This window comes from Phodopus roborovskii, unplaced genomic scaffold, assembly GCF_943737965.1.
Source record: "Phodopus roborovskii unplaced genomic scaffold, PHOROB, whole genome shotgun sequence".
NCBI lineage: Eukaryota > Metazoa > Chordata > Mammalia > Rodentia > Cricetidae > Phodopus > Phodopus roborovskii.
Window position 1 is genome coordinate 12,560,348 of NW_026126459.1, and position 7,153 is coordinate 12,567,500.

The window sequence follows — 7,153 nt, forward strand, 5'->3', positions numbered from 1 at the left end:
TGCTCTATTTCATTCCTGTTGCTATGATTAAATATCCTGAGGAAAAGCAGCTTAGGGAATGAGGGTTTATTTTTAGCGCACAACTCAAGGTTAGAGTCTGTCACTGTGGGGAAGTCACTGTAGCAGGAGCTTGAGACAACTAGTCACATGACATCCACCATCAAGAGCAGAGAAAATAGATGCACTCATGATTTCTAGTGCTTAGCTTCATTTATCCACTCTTACATAGTTCAGGACCCAAACCCGGTGCCACCCACAACAGGCTGTGCCCCTCATTGAGCCTCTCTTCTCAGATAATTCTAGATTGTGTTAAGTTGACAATTAAAATTAACTGTGGGTGGCACCTTTCCCTAACTATGGTGGACTAGGTCTTCTTATATCTATTTACCTAATTATGACAATCCCCACAAACATGTCCACGGACCAATCATGTGTAAACAATCCCTCTTTGGGACTCTTTCCAGGTGGCCCTATGTTGTGCCAAGTTGACAAAGCTAATCACAGCACCCTTTCCCGCTCCCTGATGCTTGAGAGGTGACTGACAGGTGGCCAGCAACTGTACACGTATTCTCAGATAGACTCTGAAGACTGGTTCCCTCTTGGCCATGGACTGGATGGTTCCAGCTCAGGAGCTGCCTTTTCAGCCCCATGACTCAGGCAGATCTCCTCCTGACATCCTTCTACCATACCTAAACAGCCAGTTCTCCACGCATTGCAGCTTATTAGCATTCTCAAGTGGTCCCATGGCCCTCATTCCTGGTGTCTGGCCAGCTGGGACCAACCCAGAGTAACCCAGCACAAGAAGTGGGGAGAACACAAAGGAGCAAACCATGGAGGGTCATCTCCACACAGGTCCTTTAGGACAAGTGGAAACCTAAGCCTCTCAAAAGGTTGGAACAGGAATTAGAATCTCCAAGACCGAATGGTGCCACTTAGTGGGAAGCCTATTCAGAGCACACCTGAACTTAGAGAAGACTGAAGAGGCAGAAATACCACAAGGTATGATTGGGGGCAGGGCTTTTGGGAGACAACTGTGATGAACTTCCCAAAGACAGCATTGGCCAAACTACCCCACTCAGATGAAGAACGGACGGGGTATCAAGGAAGTCTTCAGTCGGACTTTTTATTAGTGTGAACAGGCTCACTGTAGCTGGTGGTTTCAGAGCATTCAAGGTCCCTAGGTGCTGTTTCTGAGGAGCCATAATGGTTACAAGATGGCTGAAGAATGTGGCAGAACAAAACTTCACAGTGGCCAGGAAGTAGACACCTATAAAGTAGCTGAGAACGAAGTACATCCTTCCAGATCATGCCCTCCAATTGGGCTTCCTCTCACCCTGCCTCCCCCAATGGAGAAGTCACCAATAGATTAGGACTTCTCAGTGTTGGACCTACCATCTGGGGATGGAGCCTTTGACACAGGTACTTTCATATCCAAAACAAAGCCTGGGGAGAGGGAAGGAGAATGGTAAACATGGATCTACACAGCAAACCAGAGTCTGTGCAGACAGAGACCCAAGTCACTGGAGTGTCCCAGCCTGCCAAGTCCCAGGGATATAGCAGAGCTGCTACCACTCTCGAGGACAAGGATACAGGTGACCCAGGCAAATCATCAGCCCTCCCCCTTTCCATGCTTCTTACATTCTTTAGCCCCTTCCTCCTCAATGTTCAGTGGGAGTAGAAGGTCAACAAGAAAGAATAATGGGAATGAGCATGATCAAAATATATCACACATATATGGAATTGTCAAAGTACAAGTTAATTTTGACAAAGAAAAATGAACAAAAACAAAAATAGATGATAGATAGATAGATAGATAGATAGATAGATAGATAGATAGATGGGGGCCAGACTCAAGGGAACAAGATGTACATGAAAAAGGCTAGCAGAAAGAGAGGCAAAAAGCAGGCGCCAGGCCTCAGGTGCTAAAGAGGATTCTAAGATGCTGGCATGCTATGATTTGGGTGTGTTTCCTGAGGGTGCAAGCACCAGAGGCTTGGCTCCCAGTGTGACAGTGTTGGGGCAGAGAGACCCCAAGGAGTGAAACCTGGTGAGGGATGATCATCTAGTCAGAATATCACCCTCAAAAGAGAGTGATGAAGGTCCATAGGGCTGGGTTAGCTCCCTCAAGAATGGATTATTGGGGGTGTCTGGTTTTTCCCCTCAGTTCTTCTTCAGGGGCAGCTTGTCATCCTCACATGCTCTTCTCCAAATCTGGTGCCAGCACCATGCTCCTGGACCTCCATAGCCAAGCAAACCTCTTTCCTTTGTAAAGTGCTCCACCCTGGGTATTTGGTGATAGCAAGGCAAGCTGACCAAACCTCAAAGGGGAAAGGAGAAGACACAGACTGGAGAAACACCCAAGGGACCAGCTGAGGGTATTTCCTATTTCATAAAACTCACCCTGAATGGTGTGAATCTGCAGTGGGATAAATAAAAGCATCCACCAATCCCATGACCACAAGCCAGTTATGATAGTCAGGACACCTGATGACCTCAGGAATCCTCAGTAGCAGCACAGGATCCTAGACAGATGGACAGACTTCAGGGCACCAAGTCAGAACAGCCAGGCCTAGAATCCTGAGCCTGCTACCCAGATGACTTCCAGGAGCAATGAGAAAGAAAAACAATACAAGACTGAGAGCTCACCACCATGGGCTCCCAACAGAGCCTCAAGGGGACCCAAGAAGAGAGGATAAAGAAATATCATTGCAGGAAAAAAGAGTCAGAGACTGTAATGTGACACATGCTGGCAAAGATGAGCTACCCCGTGCTTGTAAAATACAATGGAAGCAGGCAGGAATAAAGCCCGGCAGAGACATTAAGCAGTGTAGCCTGAGAAGGGGTGCTGGGGGGGGGGGTACTTTCTGAAGAGTCTACCAAGAGAACTTCAAAAAGGCTGGGGATATAGTGCTATAGTGGGGCACTTGCCTAGCAGGTGCAAGATTATGGATTCCCTCCTTAGCACTTCAAAGAAAAGGGGAGGAGGAGGGGAGGGGGAGAGAGAGAAAGGAAGGTAGTGAAAGAGGAAAGGAGGAAGAAGGAAAGAAAGAAGGAATGAAGAAAGGAAGGAAGGAAGGATGGATGAAAGGAAATAGAGGAAAGGAAAGGAGGGAGGAAGGAAAGATGTGAAGGAGGAAGAGAGGAAAAAAGGAAAGAAAGAAGGGTGGATGAATGGAGGAAAGGAAATTAAGGGAGAGAGGGAGGGAGGAGAAAGGGAGGGAAAGAGGAAGGGAAGGACACAGAAAATGTCCTTGGTAGGAAGAGAAAGGCAAAGACTGGTTTCCATCAGCCCCAACCCCTGTGTGCTAGATGCCTACATACAAATAGGAGGAAAGGGATTAAAAAGGGAGACAGCCGATAAACTGTCTATTCATAGATGATAAGATCAAATTATCTATAGATAAAATGCAAGAATTAATAAGAGAGTTAAGCAAGACTGCAGAAGACAAAATCAATGCAACAAAATCAATTCTTTCTACATAAGTGGCTACAAAATGGCCATCCTAAAAGAAACCACTTACAATAACATTTTAACATAGAAGAGATTTAGAAGTACAGCTACTCCAGGCCAGATGACCCTGGACAGATTTCTGAAACTTCCTGAGAAGCATTATCGAACAACGTGACAGAGGGACTATCCTTTTCCACAAACCAGACAGCAGAAGGATGTCAATTCTCCTCTGGCCAATCTACAAGGTTAACTTTTGTGTACCTGGAAGGTTGAGCCTCCAACTTGCACAAGAGAGAAAGGCATTAAGGAAAGTGATGCTCTGAGAAACAAAAGAGAAGGACAATGCAGTCTCCACTCTAGACACATGAGCAGATCCAGGGAGGAGCATGAAGTGACTAGGACAGTAAGGTTCTGCGGGTGTCCATTGTGGCTGGCCCCAGCTCTGGCCACCCCTCACTCACCTCCTTGTACATGTGAAGTGGTGAATTCTTTAGACTTTTGGAAACCACAGACAGGAACAACTTTCAGTTATGCTCACATGCAGAAGGCAGGCAGGCTGTGTCCCGCTCCCAAGACCTCACTGCCCACCATAATTTCATAGGGAGTGGTACTATTAGGAGGTATGGCTTTGTTGAAGTAAGTATGGGCTTGTTGGAGGCAGTGTGTCACTGGGAGTGGGCTTTGAAGTTTCCTATACCCAGTGTCTGTCAACTCCCTATTGCCTGCAAGATGTAGAACTCTCAGCTACTACTCCAGTACATTCGCCTGCCTGCTGCCACGCTCCTGGCCATGATGATACCAGACTGAACCTCTGAAATGATAAGCGAGCCACCACAATTAAGTGTTTTCTTTATGAGCTGCTGTGGTCATAGTGTCTCTTCACCACACCAATAGAGGGCCCATTGGCAGAGCCACCAATGACTTCAGGTGCAGCTGCCATGTTCCAGTCAGGCCCTGGAACCAGGAGAGTCCCGGGCCAGCCAAGTCCTCAGACTTGAATCAGCATTGCCCATGGAACCTTGGCTCATTCCAGCCAGTTCCCAGGTACCAAGTGGCCTAGAAAATGAACCAGGTACTCCCAATGCAAGGGCAGAGCCTGAGGTCACCTCCTCCTCCAGTAGGCTGATACTTGAGCCACAGTCTTCCCAAGATCATCCCCTACTCTGTTCCATAAGTGCCCTCAGCTCTGGGATTTAAAGTATGCATCAGGGCTGGAGAGATGGCTCAGTGGTTAAGAGCACTGGCTGCTCTTCTAGAAGTCCTGAGTTCAATTCCCAGCAACCACATGGTAGTTCACAACCACCGGTCAAGCTCTGGTGTCCCCTTCTGGCCCGTAGGTATACTTGCAGCCAGAACACTGTGTACATACTAAATAAATAAATCTTAAAAAAATACACACCATCATACCTGCTTCTTTTTTTTTTTTTAAACAAGTTCTGAGGATCAAATTCAGGCCCTTGTGCCCCAAGGCAAGTACTTTACCAGCTAACCCATTTCCCAAGCACCATGTAAAACACAACACCCCAAAATGTACCCCTTTGGAGGTTATTAGGACCACAGGTGTTGGGATCTGGTATCATTAACCATTCTGGCACGATAAGCTACCCCTGAAACCAGCAGCCTGGGCAGGCTGGAAAGCAAGAGGCAGCCTGTCAGTTCTTGGTCTGTCACTTTCTGATCATTAGCTGGACAGGAAATCAGGGGCCTCGTGATGGGAATTCACCACAGGAACAGGCCCATCCTGTGCACAGACACTCATCTTGGACCTGGGGCCAAATCTTTTGGCAGCACTGCTAGTTAACACTCTCCACTAATTATTTTGAAGTCCCAGTGCTTCGTGTCTGTCCGAGTGGATTATTGCCTGTTTGTGAAGTGGTTCAGACTCACAATGGGAAATGTAAGGACACGTTTCCTGAACTACAAATGTTCCTACGTATGTATGGAGTTTGCAGTGTTTAAAAATGAGCACCCGCCACAGGCTGGATCTGGAGTGTGGCTGGTAGAGTGCACAAAGGTCTGGGTTCCATCCCCCAGCACTGCATAAGACAGCACACACCTGTCATCCCAGCACTTGAGAAGCATAGGCAGGAGAATTAGAAGTTCAAGGCCATCCTCCTCTACTAAGTGAACTTGAGGCCAGCCCAGGATACATGAGACCCTGTCTCCAAATAGCTTCAAAGATAGTTGAAGCATGCATACAGTTGTGAGCCTAAGGTAAGAAAGCATGTGGCATTGTGCTGGTGTTATGGTTTAAACCTGAAAATGCTTGTCCCCATAATTATTGTCCCCACCACCATTGTCTCATGCTTTGAATGTTTAGTGATGTATTTTGGGGTGTTTCAGAATCCTTACATGATGAATCCTAGCTAGAGACAGGAGGTGGCTAAGGGCAGGACTTTGCAGGTCATTCCCACTCCTGAGTCTTCACTCTCTGCTTTCTAATATCTGCTGGAGGAAAGACTAACTTGAGCTCTCAGTTTCAGACCATCACGGTGGGGAAGGAATGTCAGAGCAGCTGAGTTCATGGCAGCAACATGTGGCAGAGGCATTCACATCACACTGGAACCTCTACACAGACTAGCTTGGTGTGGTGGTTTGAATGAGAACGGCCCCCAAAGGCTCATATATTTGCTTGCTCAGTCATCAGGGAGTAGCACTCTTTGAGAAGGATTAGAAATGGTTAGGAGATGGGCTGAAGAGATGGCTCAGAGGTTAAGGGCATTGACTGCTCTTCCAAAGGTCCTGAGTTCAATTCAACCACATGGTGGCTCACAGACATCTGTAATGAAATCTGGTGCCCTCTTCTAGCATGCAGGCACACACAATAAATAAACAAGTCTGGAGAAAAGAAAAAGAAATGGTTAGGAGATGTAGTACCCTAGGTGAAGGAAGTGTATCACTTTGATACACTTGATACAGCTTTGAAGTTTCAAAACTCCATGCCAGGCCCAGTCTCTCTCCCCCTTCCCTCCCCTTCTCTTCTCTCCTCCCCCATCTCTGCCCACAGATCAAGATGTAGCTCTCTTCTCCTGCTCCATCACCTGCATGCATGCTGTCATGCTCCCTGCCATGATGATAAGGAGCTAACCCTCTGAAACTGTAAGCAAGCTCCCAATCAAATGCTTTCTTTCATACGAGTTGCCTTGGTCATGGCTTCTCTTCACAGCCATAGAACGCTAAACAAAACACTTGAAATCATGACTTTTTAGGTATTTGACTGGTAGGTGTCCTTGTAGAAGAGTCAGGAAGCTGTGTGCAGCCACATGGAGCGATGCAGCTACCAGCTAAAATCACCTGCTGCCACTGAGAGTAAAAGGGCAGGAAAGACTGCCCCACACCTTCAGCCCTGCTGCTCCTCCCATCCTAGACTTCTGCTTCAGTCTGTGAGAGGTGATAATTCACAGCAGCCCAGGAAGCCTGCACCAGAGCCCATGGCAGGTATACTTTACACCTTAGGAATATCCAGGGCCCTTCAACTAACCCTCCTGGGCCTTTTCGGGCTCTTGTAGATGCAATACTGGCTGGTGTGAGCACCAAGGGCAACATGCAATCCTACTGAGAAGCCATGGGTCAAAGGGATGCCACAGCAGGACAGAGTGTGAACACTGGTTTGAAATAATCAGAAAACACCATAAAAGAGAACGCATTTTGAACAGATGTGAACTTTCAAGATCTGAAGCCACATGAAAAGGCAGGCATTTT